The sequence below is a fragment of the Pogona vitticeps genome, chromosome 1, assembly GCF_051106095.1.
Source record: "Pogona vitticeps strain Pit_001003342236 chromosome 1, PviZW2.1, whole genome shotgun sequence".
NCBI lineage: Eukaryota > Metazoa > Chordata > Lepidosauria > Squamata > Agamidae > Pogona > Pogona vitticeps.
In genome coordinates, this window is record NC_135783.1 from 144781149 (window position 1) to 144803390 (window position 22242).

Here is a 22242-nt window from a genome sequence, read left to right on the forward strand (position 1 = left end):
GATGCCAGCTATTGATAAAATGTGTTTATTTAAATTTTACCTTTCTTGGTTCCAGCTTGCTTTTATTCAAGGGATGATTATTGAACTGGCCTTTACTTTTGTGTGTCAGAAGTGACCCCACCCTTTAATTATTATTATTTTTTAAACTCATAAAGGCTTATCAGTACTTCAGCATGCATCTGTAAGCTGCCTCTGAAATAATGGATTAATGCTAGATGTCCTTGACTCTGAAGCTTCCCTCTGTCCTGAGATGATATATAATATCTCTATCTGTGTGTGTGTGTTTTTTCCTTGTGAAAACACAGTCCAGTTTATTACCTCCAAGCCTAGATTTGTATTCGACATAAATAATACATGCCGGTTTGGCAGGGGAGAGGAAAATAAAGAGTGGGAGAGAATTTCCATCTCTCTCTCCCCCCTCCCCCATGTAGTGTTTTCAGGGCACTCGAGGACTGTGTTCCTCCTTTCTCCTTTTCTACTCCTCTGGCAGATCCTACCATTGCTTGGTTTTGACTGAAGTCTTTGTAAAAGCTGGCGGAATTTTTGCTAACAGTCCACAAAGTTGGGAATAGAAGCGGCGAAAACTGATCTGCAGTGATGTCAGTCTTGCTCTCTTGCTTGAAAAGCTAATAATGACCTTGGAAACAGGGAAGCAGTTTTCATGCTTTCTGAGAGAGAGAAAAAAAAGCATTGTGCTGAATTTAGAGTTTGAAAATGTTACTTTTTTTTTTTTTTTGGAATGTAGTTCACAGAATCCCCCAGACGGAACAGCTGTGGGCTGTGATTCTTGGAGCTGAAGTATATAAACGTTAACATTTCCAGGTTCTGATTTGGATCCCATGGACTGTTGCTTCTGTTTCAATGAACAACTTATTGTTTCTTTTAATTGGGAAGGTGGTGTTCAGCACCACTCTCTCCTCTCTTGCATTCCATTTACCATGTCCTGTGCTCTCGACAAAGCAAGAATGAGATAAATAGCCAAGGGCAGAGGAAGTGGCATAGTAAGATCATCAAAAGTGAAAGATATCTCAAGACTTATTTGTCACAATCTGATCTCTGTTTCTTTTAGTTCCAGGTTAAAATCTATGCTGATCTCTAATCTAAGACTTTTAAATAAGGTCTAGATTAGTGAATTAATAATGAAGGCACTATTGGAACATGAGAATTATTATTTTTTCATTAGTAAACCTACAATTTCTGTAAACTATTGTCTGTTATTATAAGCATTAAGTAATAGAGAGTGTGTTTGTACTAAATTAAATGTTAACAATTACAGAAACTACCACTCCCATTTTTGTTTACTCGTTATGTTGTGTCCGACTCTTCGTGACTCCATGGACCAGAGCACGCCAGGCCCTCCTGTCTTCCACTGCCTCCCGGAGTTGGGTCAGATTCATGTTGGTAGTTTCAATGACACTGTCCGACCATCTCATCCTCTGTCATCCCCTTCTCCTCTTTCCTTCACACTTTCCTAACTTCAGGGTCTTTTCCAGGGAGTCTTCTCTTCTCATGAGGTGGCCAAAGTATTGGAGCCTCAGTTTCAGGATCTGTCCTTCCAGTGAACACTCAGGGTTGATTTCCTTCAGAATTGATAGGTTTATTCTCCTTGCAGTCCAGAGGACTCTCAAGAGTCTCCTCAAGCACCACAATTCAAAAGCATCAATTCTTCGGCGGTCTGCTTTCTTTATGGTCCAGCTCTCACTTCCATACATCACTACTGGAAAAACCATAGGTTTGACTATGCAGACTTTTGTTGGCAAGGTGATGTCTCTGCTTTTTAAGACCACTCCCATTAGGAAACAACAAAACTAAAAATAAAACAAAGATCTGAGAAGTGAGATGACAGGGATGTCTGCTGACATTATCGCAAAACAATGTTACTTCATGGTGACCAGCTGGGAAGATTAAAGTGCCTTAGAATATTTTTGCCCCCAGTCTTTTCTGTTTCTGAAGGAATGTGTCAGGAAAAGGGAAACAACAAAAATTTCTGAAACTCAAAGATATGGCTAAAGTTAATTTAATCAGTCATATGGGGAAGGGTCTGTCCAGTGATGAAAGTGAAAGAAGAGTCCTTTTTTATCATAGGGGTAGTGTTTGAAGGAGGAAAAAAATGTTGAAGAGTGATATAGGGGTATTTTCACATCAGGAGTAATATCCTGAATGAGCACATTTATGAAGATGGCATGAAAGAAACACATATTTTAGATACTTAAACTCAACAACATGTTAAATGACCTGAATTAATATGCTTCACTTTCTGTGTTTGGGTGGAAAAAAGATATTTCACTGATGGATATTACATTCATGTGCTCAGATATATTTTTTCTTTTATAGGCATATTATCTGTTTTATAGACAGATAATTCACTAGAATACTTTAGGTGGAAATGATGTGCCTCCACCTCTGAAAAGATAAGTTGTTGGCAGGCTGGACATCTGCCATTTACGTTTGATTTAACTGTCAGGTTTCTTAGGACATCATCCACTGTTTTCTTTCTATCTCAGCAAGCATTTGTAGGTGAAGCTGATACCTGTACGCTTCCCAGTGACAGAGGGGGTGCTGATAAGTATTGAGCTTTTCCCAGAAAAAAAAATTGAGCTAGGAAGCTTTACCTGCCACACTATTCTACATATTCCCCCAGGAAGTAAATGCACTTGCAACATCTGTCCTGCAGCTTCTTAAGTCCCTGCAAATAAAATTCTTCCGGCTGCTGATGTAACCACTCATTTACAGTATTAGTTGCCTCCAGAACACTCCCAAATCCTTGTCCGTTTAGGTTTTTTTAGTTTGGGGAACAGATAATTGTCAGAAGGAGCCAGGTCGGGAGAATAGGGTGGATGGGGCATTACAGTACTTGAAAGCCTAAGGAGGTCAGTTTTGTCATTGTTTCACCTGCAGTGTGTGATGAGGTGTTGTCATGCAACAGGATGACACCTTTGGAGAGCTTTCCTTGATGTTTTTCCTTGATGTTTTGCCTCAACTTTGTCAATAAAGCATAGTAATATTTTACATTGATGGTTGAACCCTGTTGGAGGTAGTCAACCAGCAGAACTCCCTTCTGATCCCAAAAAACTGTTGCCATTTGCTTCTGCACTGACCTTTGCACTCGGAACTTCTTTGGCCTGGGGGGGAACCACTGTGTCTCCATTCCTTAGATTGTTCCTTTGTCTCAGGATCATAACAGTAGATCCATGTCTCATCACCAGTTACCAGTTTGCCCAGGAAATCTGACTCATTTCTTGCAAAATGTTCCAAAGCAGCCACCAATGATTCCACATGTTTCCTCTTTTGTTCGGCTGTCAAAAGTTTGGGGATCCACTTTGCTGCCAGCTTTCTCATTTCCAAGTCATTGTGGATAATGGCACCAACTCTCTCACGTGATATTCTCAGATATATAGCAATACTTTCAACTGATATTTGGCGGTCCTCCATGATCATGTCATGGATGGCTTTCACATTTGCAGGCACAGAAACAGAAACAGGCCTTCCACTGGGTTTCTTACTTTCAACACCGAAATGGCCAGTTTTAAAATTGATAACCCAATGTTTAACTGTTGCATATGAAGGGGCACTGTCACCCATAGTTTGTGACATTTCATCATGGATCTGCTTTGCACCCTTCCCTTGAAGAAACAAGAACTTGATTATGGTCCTATGCTCTTCCACATTGAACTTTTCTGGAGGTGCTGCCATGTTCACTTTGGATCTTAACATGAACGATAAGTTAAAATCATAGGTAGTTGATTTTTGCACCATAGAATACAGACAAATTAGCCAGCACACCCTGCAATTTATAGCTTCCTAGCTCAATTTTTTCTGAGAAAGGCTCAATACTTATCAGCTCCTTCTTGTATACGTAAGTCTTGCCTACCGGCTGATTTGTTTCTTCTTATAGACCAGCACAGCAATATCTGTGTTTGTGTTTCTTGAGAGATATTGGTAATGTGGTTTTTGACAGGAAATATACAATATTTTTACTTGGAAATTCTAAGATGTTGATGTAGACCGCAAGTACCTGTATAATTATAAAAGAAAGTAGATTAGAAAAGGTGAAGTACTTAACAGAACGTTTCAGGAAGTATTTAAATAATACTGTACGCACTTTTGAAGGAATATATAAGAAGACAATCAGTAGCATGTGAAGAAGAAAAGTGAAATGGAAGTGGTCATACAAAATTGAAAAAGTCCATGTGGTCTTTTTTATGCAGTCCAAAAACAAGGATCTACCTCGTAGATCACAAAAATCCCACAAACAGGCCCTACACTTTTTAAATTGCATTTTGTATATTTAACCACATATGTTTTATGAATTCGTTGTATATTTTAAACTGCATTTTGTATATTTTAGCCATAAATGTTTTATGAGCTGGTCACCCAACCATAATAAATAAATTCTAAACAAGCCCTAGCTTTTCCGTCCCGAGAGTCTCTTCATCAGGGTGGGCATGATAGAACTGGAAGGGATGTGGAAGAAACAAAATGGGTCCAAAATTATGGTCAAGTGAATCAATGTAAGGTAAGAGGAGAGGATGCTCTGTGACTGGTAGCTCTTCGACGTTACAATCGCATTGGTTATGGACAGCTTTCTAAATCTTCGAAACCACACGGATGAATATAAATAAATACTTGTTGGGTTTTGAAAAACGTATCTTAAGAATTTTAAACAACTTAGCAAGCATGCTTTAGAAACTCAAAGAAAATCTGAATGTAGTACAGATACCAGGGTATATACCATCAATGCATTAAAACTTGAAATATGAATGTTAAACACTGAGTTTAGACTGTTCTTCTGATGTAAAAAGAAAGAGCAGTTGGGGAAACTACTCTATATGGCTTCTAAGTTAAGTAAGTACTATAAATGACATAAAAGGCATGCATTATGTAATTATACATTAATGTGGATTTCCCATTGCATTTGGGTGTGAACAGATATTCACAGTCACTAGTATTCAGGAGATGCTGTCCTGTATCAAACCAGACTCTGCCATGATTGATACTGTGCTTTTGTTCCTGTGCCCTCCAGCTACCTCAGTTCTCCAGTGTTTTCCCTTGTGAAACTGTGACTGTTTATGATTCTACCTATAAAGCAGTACAGACATCAACTTGCCATCAGATGGAAGAATGCAGTTGCTGTCCTGTAATAAGCCTTCTTTTGTCCCTGTAAAACTTCTGAGTATGTGGTACACCCTGATTCAGACACATTAACCTTTTGGATTACAACTCCTAGAATCTTCCAGCCAGTGTTACTAGTTGGAGGTAGATGTTCGAAGAAGTATTTATTTTCCAAACTCTGATCTGATCCTATGTTTTTAATTAGAAGCAGGGTGGATAAAAATCAATGATTTTTTATAATCACATTTATTTAAATTGTTTAAAAATCAGATTTTTTTAAATTTAAAATTTTTTAAATCCTGAAGAATGTCCAGCAGTTTTCAGTGATGGGACGTACATTTAAATAAGGGTGCATAGGATTGGAGTTACTACTTTCATATAGGTTATGTTGCTTAATATCCTTACATCTGTACAGGGAAAGCCAGATAGAAACCTATCTCTTACCTTTCAAGCAAAGTAGTTGTGAAATGTAAAAGGTGTGTGTGTGTGTCTCTTTGTGTGTGTGTGTGTGTGTGTGTGTGTGTGTGTGTGTAAAAGAAAATTTGACTGAGAATATATAACAACTATGGCCAGAATCCTGTTGCTATTAATTTAAGGATTAGGCAGCTGAGTTGTACAACAGAGGTGCATTTTAGCTCCTAATTGATTAGCTACAATTATCCATGAATGATACATTATGCAAAACTTAGGCAAAGACAAGAAGACAAGTAGAATTCCGGCCTGTTTTAGTTGCAGTCTGTATGTTAATTGACAACCAGTTTCTGATAAGCATGCTTATTCAAGGAAACAAGACTTTCAACATTGGAACTATGATTTATTTTAGATGTTTTGATCAGTCCTTTGTCTGTTATGATGAGGTAAGTCATGCTGATTCAGAGTCATGCACCAGTGACTATAGGTAGGCATTGTGCACTACATTAGGGAGGGCGACTTCAAATCCCAGAATTCTCCATTCTAGGATTACCGCCTGCCAAACAGACACTTGAAGTGAACCCACTTTGAGTCCGGGATAGGCTAAGCTCAGATGTATTTCCCTTTTGGAATAGAAAGGTGCCTCTGATGGTTGCTGCAGGTTCACCCTGTCTCTGATCACTATAGCCTGATCCAAAACATGTTGACTGAGAAGAAAGTTTTTTTTAAAAAAAAAATCTACTGGGACGGACCTACCGATCTACCTACTGAGTTAGCCCACCCCCACCACTAATAAGCTTCCCCTGTAGCCTGCCTTAACTCCTCTAAATCTGCACTAGAGATATAGCGGACGTGGCTTCATTCTTCATATATCTTTAAGCATTCTATGCTGATGCTGTTTCTCACCTTACATTTCTGTTGCTCAGCATTGATGAAGTTCAGAGTCATCATTTTACACAGATGTTTAATATATTCCAGGAAAAAAAAAGAAGGGGAGGGGTCCTGTGGTTCACCTATTCAGATTTTGTCCTGATTTGATCCAGACATATTCAGGCTTAATTGAACACAATTGTGGCTTTCACCCTTATTATGTTAAATAAGTCATGCATTATTCATGTTTAATGCTGATGTAGTTGAGAGGTGGGGCCACTAGAGATGTTAAAAGGCGGAGCTAGAGAGGAGTGAGGGGAGTTTACAGTCTGGATGTGAGTTTGAAGGGAGGGAGAGAGAGAGAGAGTTAGGGGAATCTGACGATTAGTCTGAGGAGTGAATAGTAACCTGTAAGATAATATAGAAGATTGTTATTGGTGCTTGATGAACCTGAAGAAAATACTTATGAATTACAGTGGTGCCCCGCATAGCGACGTTAATCCGTTCCAGGATTAACATCGCTATCCAGAAACATCGCTCTGTGTGTGTGTGTGTGTGTGTGTGTGTGTGTGTGTGTGTGTGTGTGTGTGTGTGTGTGTGTGTGAAACCCATAGGAACGCATTAAACTCCGTTTAATGTGTTCCTGTTGGGGAAAAACTCACCGCTATGCAGGAAATCCTCCATCTGGCCGCCATTTTCGCTGCCCGGTAAGCGAGGAATCCGGGCCAAAACACAGCGGGCGGCCATTTTGCCAGCTTACCTGCTCCAGCCCCTCCCCCTCCCCGCCTTACAGCTGATTCACGGTGCTCTTTGAAGCTTCCGCAGCAGCTAAATAGGCAGGGAAAATGCACTTGGGAAGCTTCTGAAAGCCGAGCTTTGCCGGGGTGGGGGTGGGGGTGGGAGTGGGGCCACCCACACGGCAAAGCGAGGCTTTCAGAGGTGCATTTTCACTGCTGAAAAAAGCCTCAGGAGGCTTCCGAAAGCGGTGCGGGGGTGGCGGGGGGTGGCGGGCCTGCCCCTACCACACCCCCACCCACCCCGGCAAAGCGCCGCTTTCAGAAGCCTGGGGCTTTTTTCAGCAGTGAAAATGCACCTCTGAAAGCGGCGCTTTGCCGTGGGGGGGCGTGGGGGGTGGCAGGCCTGTCCCTGCCAACCCCCCACCCCGGCAAAGCTTGGCTTTCAGAGGCTTCCCCAGTGCATTTTCCCTGCCTATTTAGCTGCTGTGGAAGCTTCAAAGAGCACCACGGATCAGCTGTAAGGCGGGGAGGGGGAGGGGCTGGAGCGGGGAAGATGGCTCCCGGCTCTTTTCTGGGCCGATCGCTTCCCCCCCCCATCGCAAGCTGTGCAAAATGGGCCATTTGCGATTGGGGGGGAGCCATCATCGCAAAGCGATTTTTCGCTATAGGGAACATTGCAATGCGATGGCAAAAGCCATGGCAAAATTTTCATCAGTATGCAGATTCCTCGTTAAACAGGGCACCCGTTAAGCGAGGCACCACCGTACTATAGAAACATCTGTAATCAATAAACCTGTTTTATTCAAAAGACAATGATGAATGGACTTTTGTCTTTCCTAAGTAAAGTACGTTGATAAATGAACTGGCTGATAAAGTAATGAACTGGTGGCAGCGTGTGAAAAGGTGGGGTGTTTTTTTTGTTTGCCTTCAGGAATGCTCTGTGTTTGGAAGACAAACAAGGCCACAAAGGGGCAAACATCACAATAATTCAGACCTGAACCAAACCTCCAAATATATGTGCTGCCTGTTGATATACATTGGGAAACAAAATAATTGTAGCAGAAGTGGATTTTGGTTCAATGAAAGCTGATGTAGAAAAAAATCTGAGTTGTCATTAAGGGCAAAGTATTTTGCCCTCCCTGTTGCCTTCCCCCCCCCCCCCCGCCATGGTGAAACAGTCTTAACACAGCTGCCTCTTTGGAAACTCCTGCAACAGATAACCCCGATTGGTGGTCATTATCAAGAAGAGCTCTCATATCTTAAAGCCTAGATCATAGCTGTATCATCACCATTAAATTATGCCTATTGCTTCATTATATGCTGTAAAACACATGTGATTGCTCTACTGCTGTATATTTAAGTTTTGCATAGTAAAATATGTGATATTTCACTTTTTCTGTAAAGTCATATTGCTGCTATGCATCATATATTGCTGCTATGCAGAACTTAGTAACTCCAGATAAGCCATAGCATTCATCATTTTTATAGTCCAACTAGCAGGGGTTTATATTATACCAGACTTCACTTTGACTGACCTTAGCTCTTCTAGTTCTCCAAGAAAGGGCTTCTGCATAATTTGCTACTTATCCCTTTTCACTTGAGATATGCTGGTCACTGGATGGGAAGTGTTGTGTATCCAAAGCAGGTGTTCTGCCAGAGAGATGGCCCTCGCCATTAGCCATAATAGCTTTCCTGTTCCCAAAGAGGGAAACAGTAAAAAGATAAAAGGCGCAGTTCTAGAAGATTAAGAAATAACCTGAAGTGAGTGCTGTATTGTTAAGTGTTGGTAGGACAGATTTGATTAAGGAGGCCTGTGTCACTCTGAAACACTTTTTGCTCCCAAAACAGTAGACTGCATATAGAGTCCCACTTCTGTGTGGCTAATCATGTTTGCATTGTAAAACATATCCATAGCACAGCAGTGTTCTCAGTGCTGCATTAGATTAGATTAGCAACACACTGTGTTGAATAGAAACATTTGAGTACCAAAGTGTCAAGTGACACAGCCTGAAGAGAAAATGAAGCAGGCTCTTTCCTGCCTCCTAAAACCTGCAAGTTAAAACACTAGGATTTTTGTTCATTATTTTTAACTGCTGAGAACTTAAAATCTGGGAGAAAACCGTTCCACCCCTTTTTAAACAAGCACTTCCTTTTCCTCTGATTAGTTGTGGCTCTATGTGTCCTAGCGCCAAAAGGAGACTCTTACACAGCTAGCAGGTTATTGGCAGCCATGGTATGATACTCCAAAGTACTGTAGGATCCTCCAAAGGGGTTCATTTGCAATCATCAGTATGTGGAGAACTGTAAAATCTTTATTTGAATCACTCTTGCAATATGAAGGTCATTTAAATCAGAGGAACCAACAGTGTTGTACATGCAGCTAGGGTGGATTTTATTTGAATGAAACTGATTTAAATCACTATTTAATTTTTTTAAAAAAAAATTGGATAATTTGTTGATTTAAATTTTAAAAAATGATTTTTAAATTTTAAATTGTGATTTAAATCATTATTTAAATCATGTACTGCATTTAAAGCATGTACTGCATGCAGGGTGGACAAAAAAAAAATCAAACTGATTTAAATAATGATTTAAATCCACCCTGGATTTTGTCCACCCTGCATGCAGTACACTCGTTTCTGTTCCTTGTCTTGGGGCCCGTGAGCTTTGTGAGTCCCAAAGCAGGCTTAAATATGTCATAGTTTTAATTAGTCCTACTCTGAGGTGATTTTTTTAATTATCTGAGAAGAGTTCTAGATTCTGAGAATTTCATTAAACTCTTGAATTTTGATTTTTTTGCTGTGCCCCCTTCTGTACTGGAACTAATCAAACCCCATGTTTTAAAATGCATGGTTCAGCTTTCTACCATTTGTTTACCTAGATAAAAAACAAAACTTTTTCAAGCATCCATGAACTGGTAGAAATCACTGCCTTTCTATCTTCAGTGTGCCAAAATGGTGGTGATTTTATAAAATGAAAGGTGGGTTATTTGGGTGGGTTGAAAAATAACAATATACGGCAGGTGGTAACATTATAAGGTTTCAAGGGACATAAATAATACAATCAATGTTTCTTTAAGAAGCCCTGGAAATAAAACACTCTGTAAAACCAAGTGGAAAACACATTATATAGTTCTGACTGGGAACATGTTAATTTTCTTCTGAGAAATTTCAAGGAGTGTTCCCTGAGCCGCAGACAATTGTTCTAATTTACTGTCTGGGCTATATTCCTTTTTTACTTGGGAAAAGATTTTTCTCCCTCAAGCTATTCTCAGTGAACCAGTTACTAGATTTTTTTTTCCTATTGGAAAAAGAGAATATTTAGGTCACATGAAGAATGCTGTTGGAGGCTTGATTTATACGTACTGTGAATATCATAGCAGCGGGTCTAAAACTGAGAAAACGTAAAGTGGCTGAGCCAAGCTGTTATTTGAACTGTATGAAATGCTCTGGGAATCATATTATGTGGCACATTAACATAATGATGGATTATTAATTGACACATTGTCTACATTCAGATGACCTGCAAAGGAGTTGAATGACAGTAGCAACTGTAGTTTTCATTAATAATTGTGATTATTCTAACTTGGCTAAATCACATAGTTTTGAAATTAGGATATCAGTATGAAGAGAAGATAAATTGGTTGAGTAATATCCAGATATCGAGCAGAGTTCCACTGATGCTGGAGAACCATCACAAGTTTGGAAAGCTGCTCCCAAGATCTGAGGGATTCTCTTGAACAAGTGGGAGGTGGGAAGTGCACAGACAGGGAGGAATCTGCCAAATTCTCTTCCTTCAGAATGTGTCTTATGTATCCCCCGAACCTTCTGTGTCCTTCTGTTTTTGATAGGGCAAATCTAGATTACATCCATGTAGTTGCTAATTATACCATTTGCTTAGTGTGTAGAATACCTTGTTTCCCTGAAAATAAGACCCAACTTGAGAGCCTCGTGGCGCAGTGGTTAAAACGCTGTATTGCAGCTAAAACTGTGCTCACGACCTGAGGTTCAAATCCCAGGTAGCCGGCTCAAGGTTGACTCAGCCTTCCCTCCTTCCGAGGTCGGTAAAATGAGTACCCAGCTCACTGGGGGGGGGGCAATGTGTAGCCTGCATAATTAAAACTGTAAACTGCCCAGAGAGTGCTTGTAGTGCTATGGGGGCAGTATATAAGTCCAAAAAAGAAGAAGCTCTAGTATGATTCTCAGGATGCTTCGTAATATAAGCCCTATCCCCCAAATAAGCCCCAGTTAAGTGAAACCCCACCCTCCACCATTGTGCAGCAATCAGAAGAAGATTACATGACTATACTATATAAACGTAGATTATTGTACATGAAAAAAAAATCCCCTGAAAATAAGCCCCACTGCTTTTTTTTGGAGCAAAAATTAATATAAGACCCTATCTCATTTTTGGGGAAACACGGTACAGCTGAGAGAGCTTCCAAGACATGCAATAATTGCTTATACCTGGAAGCTTCCACAAGCATCTGTTACTTCTTCATTTTTGTAAGTGAGTTCTAACAAGTAATACCCTCCTCCTTTTACTCTTAACTTTTTAGAGCCAAGACAACTGAAGATGTTTAGATGCTCTCCAGGATCTAAATTATCAGCCAGCAAAACGAAAAACAACTGCCCCTATCAATCTGAAACAGCTTTTTTCAGATGTTTTGGTTTGTACTCCATGTATTTGGAACAACCAAACCAGTTTTGCAGGCGCTCCCATTCTGCAGATGGATGTAAAGTGACCGTGTTCTGGGTGGCCTGCTTAGTGGCAAAGTCATTGCAAAGGAGTCTGTAAATCAATAGGAACCATGGTTCATAATACTGTACAATATTATGATATAATGTATTCAGTTTAAAACCTGCCAATATAATTTGTACAAAATGTAATCTACCACTCAGGGTCCCATAATAGCTTGCTATCATATCCTCTTATCCACAGCAATACACAACCATCTGATACACAGCCTGTTGTGTGTTGCTTTGTATCAGATTGCATTTTCCACAATTTTTAAAGTGCTGCTTGTTACACGAATTGGTCACCAATGTCCTCTCTCCCTGTGTGTTTTGGTTTTTGATGAGTGTCAGTGGAACCAATTGTGTTTTTCTTCCCTATGGGCTATAGCATACATGGACTTCTACTTTTAGTGCAGTTCTTCTTCAGGATAGCTATATATTTAGTTTATTACTTCACAGTGCCTCAGGGAAAGATTGCAGAGATGTGTGTAGAAATGTAACAAGCCTCTGCAGTAGCGTCCCTCACCGAATGCATCCTTTAAAGTCAGAAAAAAGTTTGGAAAAAGAAGTTTTGCATCTGTGCTATTTTGCAGCAAAGATGGTGATTCTCTGCTTTACTGAATAGGTTGCATTCTGTATGCACAGTCTAGTCAAAGTGAAGATACATGTCCAGCAAAAGGAGTCATCTGCACCAAAGATAGAGCAGCATTTTCTTGCGTGTTTGCAGTTACCATTGGAGTGCCAGCTGTAATCCTTGTCATCATTTTTACTATATACTGCAAATGGCTAGTCACACTGATGTTTTCCTAAGTGGAAACTTTTTTCAGATGATTTTTTGGGGAAAGGGTGTTGGTTAAATGGGGCCAAATGATGCTTTCCCCCTTTTCTCTTATTGCTGTTGTTGATAACTGGAAAACAAGTTTGGCTGCGAAGTCAGTTTCCTCTGAGAGACTAGTTTTAAATCACAGAAATAATTTGTGACCATATATCCCTAACCACTGCCTTCCTGCCCACAATATTGCATTAAAATATTTGTGAACTAATACAATGTGTTAGTGCAACTGTTGTAACCAAAGACAGCACAAACCATTCCCAGTTTCTTACTTTTTCTGGCATTAGAGAGCTCATAAGCAGCTGCTTTCTGGAAGGGTACGGTAGGCATTTCATCTCTTTTCCTACTGTGTATCCATTGTAAGAGGAATTTAGGAAATGAAAGATAAATGGTTTTATAGATACTTTGAATAAGGGGGAGGCAAAGCCAGAAACAATATGTAACCGTTTTTTCTCTCTCATATGGAAAATGATCTAATCAGGAAGATGATTACAGTAGAGACAAGATCATTTTGAAAAATGGAGCATTTATGGCACAGAAGAACAGTACACTGTTGCAGCTTACCTTTGCGGTTCCAGCATTTTACATATGATGAAATTCTAACTGTCTTGCTCAGTACTAAAATTTATGAAAACCAAATTGTGTAAAGCAGTGCGTTTTGGGGTTGTTGTTTTAGAACAGTCATCTCTAGGAGGACCAAGAAATGCTATAAACTTCAAAGCTGCCGAAAGCAGTGGTTTATCTTTGTAGTGTTGAAATTTGAGAGTTCTTGTGTGAAACTGACTTTGGATATTTTTCAGTCTGGATTGAGGTCTAATTTTGGAAGGGAAACAGTGCTGCTACTTTGACAGATAGCTTCTTGTAGGGGGCTGGTTTGTGGTAGAGTTGTTCCTTTTTGTTCAGTACTATCCAGTATTTGTGTTATAACTTTTGAACTGCAGAGCTGGAAGGGACCCTATGGATCATTGAGTCCAGACCCCCCCTCAAAGAGGCACAGTGAGGAATTGAACTTCCAACCAGAGACCTAAGCCAACATGGGATTTGGGGGTACCATTTCATGCTGGCTATGGTCCTATTTACCTCAGCATTCTAGAAGGTCTGCGGAGATTCCTTGGCCTGTGTATTTTGTTCCCTATAGTACTTTTTAATGATGGAGGAGGAAGACGGCATGTAATAGTAAATTAGAAAGATTTATGGAGATCAAAAAGATGAGATCCATTTCTATAACTCCAGATAATATTCCTCAGAAACTATATGAAGCTTCCAGAGAAAACTATCTTGAGTTCTGGAATTGGATATGATCTTTTTTTATTCCCTTTAGACTTGTTTGTCTAACATTACAGCTTGCCTTCTTCATAAAAGAATTCAATAGTTGAAAGGGGAACAACACCACCATGTTCTAAAGTACTGTATTCCATTTTCTGTTCCTCCTTTATCATCACACTATGTAGGTATGTAGGTCCTATATTGCAGTCATACCAGATGCTATGCATTCTTCACATGTTAAATTAAGAAGTGCTCTGTGTCCATTCAAGCCTCAACAAAAGCACATTATCTCTTTGCAGAATGTATATGAAATCATTGATAATTATCACTATCAGTGTTTGGGCAAGTAGGATCGAGTGTGTTTAGAGTGTCAGCATTTGGTAAATACTGGTAGGCCAAGACAAGAAAATTGCCAGTGCATTCTTGTTCATGCCACTTCCTTCTCTTACTAACATCCTGCTGAAATACAAAATAAAATGAAAGATGTAATGCTAAAAGGAGGAAGTAGGTTGTGTAACTTTCTGCTTTTAACACAACACATTTATACTATCATTCACTTTGTCTAACAGTTTTGCAAGGCAGCTTTCCACAATCTAGTGCCCTCCATAATCCGCGTCCATTGTCCATGTTAGTGGGGCCTGATGAGATTTGTCGTCCAATGTATCTAGGGGATACTACATTGGAGAACGTAGTATCTTCCCACTCCCCCCCCCAAAACTTTTGAACTGAATTGTGTGGGTATCATTGGCTTTTCCACCCCTCTTACTGAGAGAAAAGATTCCTATATCGCTGCTCCCCAGCTGTAGTCTGGTGTGCCCAGTTTACCATGTGTGTTCTGTACTTGCCCCCCTATTCATTCAGACTTTGCATTAAAATGTTACATATATGTGTTTACATTTGTTAGCCTTCAGAGGCTAGCTCAGTAACATGTGACTCTAGTCTTAAGTTTCAGAAAAGTACAGTGGGGTCTCGACTTACGAACAACCCTACTTGCGAACAATTCAACTTACGAACCCGCCCTATAGGGGAAATAAGGACTCGACATACGAACTTCCCTTGAGTTACGAACAGGAAAAAAAGTGCCCCCTCCCCTTAGAGGCTTCTGGAGGGGGAAAAAGGGTCAGAAACTTAAAAATAAATAAAAGAAAGTCACTTACCAGGCCTGATAACCCCCAAACAGCAGGAAAAAGAGCAGGAAACAGGAAAAAGCCCACACCAGAAGGGAGCCTGGCAGCCATTTTGTGCTTTTCCCCAGCTCCTGCCCTCTCCTCTCCCCACCTATCAGCTGATCATCTGGCTCTGGAGAGGTTTGGGGAGGCTTGCTCAGCACCTAAAAAGCCTGCCTGTGTGTCTTTGTGCTGAAAAAATCAGCACAACATGCTTTAAAACATGATTTAAAATTGGCTTCGTTGAAAAAAAAAGATTTCTAAAGTGCTTTGCAAACTGTTCCCTGACTTCCTCCTCGTTTCCTGAACCTAAGGGAAAAAAAGAAAAAATATCCCCCTCTAGTGGCAGAAGGCAGAATAGCAGCTTCCCATTAGTTTCTATGGATGGAAAAGAGCAGATACAGATTAAATGGTTTTCAATGCATTCCTGTGGGAAATGCAGATTCGACCTCCGAACTTTTCGACCTAAGAACCACCTTCCAATACGTATTAAGTTCGTAAGTTGAGACCCCACTGTATGTATGCCATGTAACTTCAGTCATTGTTTTAGTTCTCCCCCGAGGCCCTGTATTTTTTTTGGCCTTTTGACTTCCACTGGAGTTCAGTCGGATAGAATTGTTTCTGGACACATCAACACTGGCCCTTGAGTCTCATCGGATACCAGAGTTGAGTAGCCATGTCATGTTACCACCTTGCATTACTGGCATTCCTGGGTCTCTGTGAATGTTTTTTAGTCTTAGCCCTGACATTTCTGAAGATGCTAGTGTAAACCACTTGGATTGATCTGAGAAACAGTAGTATGAACAGTCCTTGTGTAAGGTAAACAGAGAAAGCAAATGTGGGAGTTCATGATAAGAAAAGCCACCCAGAGTAGACTTGTGTCTAGATGGGCAGAGTATAAATTTAATAAATGAATAAATAAAAATAAAATAAATTAATAAATAAAAACAGTTCCTGAAGACTGCTTGGAAAGATAATTTATTCTGCCTATAGGTATTTCTGGCCTTTCTGAGAGTGTAATAATTTAAATTCTATACCTTTCACTGAAGATCATCCATCCTTGTATCGATCTGGCTGTGATCCCAATACAGGAGTGATTGGAAATAGAATAGGTGCTTCCTTTGCTGGCTGGATACGGTGGTACCTCGAATTACGAACGTTTCCACTTGCGAATGTTTTGAGTTACGAACGGCTCCGTTCGCGAAATGTTGCTTCGACTTGCGAACGGAGCCCCCCCCCCCAAAAAAAACCTTTCCTGCCCCTTTTTGATGTAAGTTCATGTTTGGTTAAAAGAAGAAAAAAATAAAAAAATTCTCCCCCTAGTGGTAGAGTGCGGATTAACCAGCTTTGCATTAGTTCCTATGGGAACTAATGCCTCTACCTACGAACAGCGCCTCGACATACGAACGAAAAACAGCAGGTACGGATTAAATGGTTTTCAGTGCATTCCTATGGAAAAGTTTGCCTTGACTTATGAACTTTTCGATGTACGAACGGAATTCCAATACGGATTAAGTTCGTAAGTCGAGGTACCACTGTAATTCAGTGCTTTAGGTATCTGGCTGCGGGGCCAGAGGTTGTGAGTTCCATTCCCCATTCTGTCTCCTGTTTCCTGCAACCTGTGTGGCCTTGGGCAAGCCTCTGGGCAGCCCCAGAAGAAGGGACTTGTAAACCACTGAGTACTCTGAATATTCTGTACCTGGAGAACCGTGAAAAGAGTTGCTATGTCAGAATTGACTTGATGGCACATTGTTGTTGTTAGGCACTTAATCTATAGCCTTTGGTCAAGATGTAATGTCACAAGTAAATTTCAGAGGTCTAAAAATTAATTTGGACAAAATTGGTGTGTCTGTTTATGTGTTGTTTGTTCTTAATTACAGCCAGCAAAATCTCCCAACCAGCATGGCCCCTGGTGATGTTGTTTTCAGGACTCTGGGAGTTGTAATCCAAAAATTAACTTTCTTAAGCTTTTAATGGAGATGTGGCTCTCCTGGAAGCAATACACTTGGTGGATTGTGAAGTAAAGTGAAATGCCACTTACGAGTCTGACACCAATTACCATTTTATAGTGGGATGTCGTAGAAATGCTAAGAAGGTAGAGAAGCACAGATGGGTCATTCATGCTGCCTTAAAATTCTCTCTTTCCTCCTAGCAGATGTACCTTTTGGTACGTTTTAGACCAGGATTGATGTTAGATGTGCTCCTCAGATGTCTGCAATAATAAATGTACATTAAAGTTTGCTTTAAATTGATGACGCCCACCTCTTATGGTATAATCCAGTTAAGCTTTTTAGTCCCACTAAATTCAGATGGGTTGTTAAACGTGTACTTTAAATTAATGGTATTTAAAACTACTGGATTGTGTCCTTAGGCTAATTAAAATATGTCTTAGAGATTATAAAATGTTAATAAAAGTTTCAGGCAATATTATGACCTTCTCTTGCCATTAGGAGCCCTAATGCTTTGCCTTATTTATAAAATACTTTGTGTTGCCTTTTAGCTAATGGTAACAAAATCAAATTTTAATTGGAGGAAGATAAAATGGGCTTTTATAAAGTTCATTCATGTCCCTTTACAGAGATACATTTTCTACCGGAGAGGTTGATGATGTGTGTGAAAGTGTGTGTGCTTCTCATTTCATTTTGATTTTCTAACAGATCCTGCCCTTCAAAAACTTTCCAGTAGTGCTTTAAAGAATGCAAAAAAAAAAAAGAGAGAGAGAAGTAATAAATACAATATTATACACTTATATAGTTAGCCATGCACTGCTGGTGTTAGAAATATCCGAACACTTGTGTCAAAACCGCATAAAATCAAAGCATTGATACAAAACTGCTATTTAAAATGGCTTGAGCATTATAAAAAAGGCTTTATTTTCTGGCACTGAAAATAAGGGAAACATAGCTTGGTTTGAATATTTCATTGGCAGGGTGCTAACACCAAAAAGCCCTTTCTGAGATTGCCACCTTCGTTCAGCAGTAGTGGCCCCAGAAGTTTGGAAGGACTGCAGGAATCTAGCTATCAAGATGTAGAAGATCAGCACCTATAACTGGAATGAATCGGGGACTAGTCAGGCTATTCACATTCGGGGAATGCATTCCATGTCTGGTGCCAGTTGGCAGTCATACAGTGGGGTCTTGACTTGAGAACTTAATCCGTATTGGAAGGCGGTTCTCAAGTCAAAAAGTTCTCAGGTCAAATCTGCATTTCCCATAGGAATGCATTGAAAACCATTTGATCCGTATCTGCTCTTTTCCACCCATAGAAACTAATGGGAAGCTGCTATTCTGCCTTCGACCACTAGAGGGGGATATTTTGTTTCTTTTTTTCTTAGGTCAAGAAAGGTTCAGGGAAGGCAGGGAAAATACAGTCCAGGCAGTACCAGGCAGCCTGAAGACTGTATCCCAATCCACTCTCTAAACGCTGGGAGGAGTGAGGAAGCAGACAGGCACCCTTTTCACTAGCCAACAGTTAACTGAAAGTTCAAATTTTGCACTTTCCCTGCCTCCCACGTGGGTTTTTTCAGTTCGTAACTCAAATCTAAGTACGTAAGTCAAGTCAATATTTTCCTATGAGAGTGGTTCGTAAGTCAAAATGTTTGTAATTCGAGCCGTTCGTAAGTCAAGACCCCACTGTACAGCTATATTCTGAACTGTGTGTGGTATCTGGTTTTTAAAATGCATTTTAAAATGCAGTTACGGGTATAATGTGTAGTCTAATCTGGATATGGCCAGAAACTGAATATTAAACTAGGCTGCCCTTGACTGGATAGCTCAGTGAGATGGAGCACCTGGAGCCAGGGATTGGGAGTTTGATTCCTCCTTTGTTTTGTAGGAAAAGAGCTAGCCTGTGTTGTTTTGGGCAAGCTACAAACTACTTCTGAGTACTCTGTAGGTAGGTACTGTATACCTAGAACACCCTGGAAAGGGTTAATGTAGGTCAGAATTACCTTGACAGCACACAGTTATTATTGATTTTTTTTACCAGGAAGGAGCACTGTTCTTAGGGGTGTGTGTTTTGGTCTGTTTTTTGTTTACTGCATTTGGCAGGAGGCAGCCTCTGCACTTTCTTGTGCCGCAGTTAGACACATAGGTTCCCAAACCTTTTTGCCCCGTAGACACTTGCCGACTTGTTTTCCATAGACCCCCTATGCAATCGTAACGACTACAAAATGTGTATAATTTTTTTACTTACTTTTCTTAGGCACTCCTAAAGATGATTTTGATTCATCTGACTTTTACCTATTTTCTGTCTATATTTTTGAACGTATTTTTAAGCCCCTTTTCTTCTCAAAACTCAGAAAGCAACTGAACGTCTCTAACACTCCTATTTATCAATTATGAATCAAACAAGTCTGTGCAAAGCTTTGATACAAGTCTAAACAACTACGTACACGCACGATGTGTGCGCCCATATAAGCTCAGTAGTGAGAAATAACAAAGTGTCGTCGATTCCATTTACAACACACTGACATTGACCATACAATTTTACCAATAATTTTACGAACTTACACACGAATGAAGCACACCACAATGCAGATAGTACATAGTACCTAATTAAATAATATTATGAAATGTTATATACACAGAATCTGTGTTTGGTGTGATTACGGATCGCCTAAATATTTATTATGATGTGCCTAATGGGATCTGCTCACGTAGACCCCCATTTACATCTCGTGCGCCCCCAATTATTTTCCTCTCTGATGTGGCCCCCCCTGCAAGTCAAAATCAACCCCTGGGGGTCCATATAGTCCACTTTGGGAATCTATGCAGTAGAGCAGCTCTTAAACTGCAAACTGGTTCATTTAGAGGAGTGTAGTGCCATCCAGAACAGGTTGAATGCCATGAGCCTGAGCAGACAATCACCCATCAACAGCACCTCTGATGTACCAACATTGAAGCTAATTTACTGGCCCTCATTCAGCCCCTTACAGAACTCAAGCAGTTCCACTGTGTCAGTCATCCAGCAGAGCAACCAAGGCAAGTCTCTTGAGGCCTAGTTGGGAAAAGGATGCCTATCCTAGTTCTCATCAAAGAGTATCTTTCCTAGGAAACAAGTTTAAACTACTAGCTAATGGCCTGTTATGTGTTGTGGGTATAGGGATGGTTTCTTAACATGTGTCTCCACAGCAACCTCCTTAAAAATAAACAGAATTGCATGTTCAGTCATGCATACTGAGTGTTTTTGAATATTGCTGATCCTTCTATGCTTTCTCATTGGTGCTTTAAAAAAAAAAAAGCCCAAACAAAACAAAAGGAAAAAGAAAGAAAAGACAGATAAAAAGAAAGAAAAAACTCACAGGCTCCAGGCATACAGTGGAAAAAGGGTGTATTCAGTCAAGACACCTGGTATTACACAATGCATGCTTATCAGTTGATATTCAGCATAAAGGCTTTCTTGTGCAGGTTTGATTTATGAGTTTTGCAAGACAAGGTTTCTAAAGCTGCAAATTCTTACCCAGTCAGTGTTCACACTGTTCTTGATGGAAACATCCACCAGGTGCACAGTTAAGTATCTGCCTTCAGCTGTTTTCAGTAGGTACTGTGGTAGACCTGTTTCTGAATTCTCCAGGACATTCTGCAGAATTAATTTGGTGAGTTCCCTGAACTTGGTCAGGTCAGTACATTTTTAATAAATTATTTAGGAGACTAACAAAATTAGGATGACATGTAGCTGCTACCTACAGGCCAAGAGCCTGGCTATTTCTGCTTCCCTCACCCACCATCTCCACTGTTTTGGATTGTATTTTGTGCTTAAAAAGAGTTCTAGAAAACTGTGAAACCTCCGTAGCCATTAAGAGGGATGATTTAGTAATGAGAGCCATTTTAGTACGAGGTCAGCGTCTTCCACATCCCTGGGACCAGGTGGAGGTTTTATTGTTATTATCTGAAAATGCAAGACACAGTCTTTGACTAATATTATATAACAGAAAAAAGTTTTAACCAAAAACCTAAGTAGCAGTTAAATAATGGTATAATATGTATTCTGTTCCTAATATTGCAATTTTGGGGGGGGGGGACTGTCTGATTATGTTATTTCAGAAATCTGCAGCTTATTATAATATAAAATTCTGCAGCATTGCTGCCAGTGCCACAATGATTGTGGGGACCACTTAATCTTAATTTTTCCAAATTTAATTTTCATCTCTCAGATTCCCTTGAATTTCAATGTCAGTTATCCATACATTCCTTTGTTCTGTTACTGTTATGTCTATTATATTATGTTCACGGTGCTGTCCTTTTGAGTCTGAAAATCCGACAGGATCATGACTTGGTCATTTTCTGACACCTTCCCTACCGATGTTCCCACAGATTGCTGGCAGATTATAATTTTTACATAATGAACAGTGTACTGTATTGATTTTGCACCTTTATCATGATTGGCTTTGCAGTCTGTGTATGCAATCTTTGAATATTCACAGCTGAGGTGTGACACAGTTTCATCTTTTTTTTTTTTTTTTTGGCAGAGTCAACGTTTGCCGTTTACACTAATTCCTGACATTTCAGTTTTTGTGACATTAGTTTGGAGTGCTTGTTCTTATACAGCAAAGATCAAGTCTTTGATTTCTTTCTTGATGGTCCCCCAGTTTTAGCTGTGGCCAGGTTAAATTGTTACCATATTTTTCCATCAACATTTCTCAGATATTGTCCATATGGTGGTTTATCTTTCCAGCTCTTTAATTTATTTTTAGAATTTTGTTTCTTATATTCAGCCCGTCTTTGTTATTTTCAAGATGTTTTCCATATTCACTGCTTTCAGTGATTTTTTTCTCTCTCTACTTCTATTAACTTAATAATTTAGGCCTCCTTTTTCTTCTACTACTGCCTGTTGTATCTGTAGCAATCCATGACCTCCAACTGTCCACATTAAATAAAATCTGTCCATATAACTTTTTCAATGTAGTGTGTGTTGCATGATAATTAATCTCTGTGTTTTTCAATCCATTTTTTCTCATTCACTTTGGGTCCAGTCTATTATTCCATCTGGGTACTTAATTACTGGAACAGCCCATGTATTTGTGACTTTGATTGTTTTTCCATCTTTTAATATTGTTTTTAAATTTTTCCACAATCTTCTGATGTATTCCCCTTTTAACAATTTAACGTTTG

General features: G+C 39.8%; 1 protein-coding gene across 2 annotated transcripts in view; it reads left to right on the forward strand.

Annotated features, from left to right (window-relative positions):
• KLHL29 (kelch like family member 29) overlaps nucleotides 1-22242 on the forward strand; it is a 496878-nt gene that overhangs the window by 43597 nt on the left and 431039 nt on the right. The window lies entirely within an intron of this gene.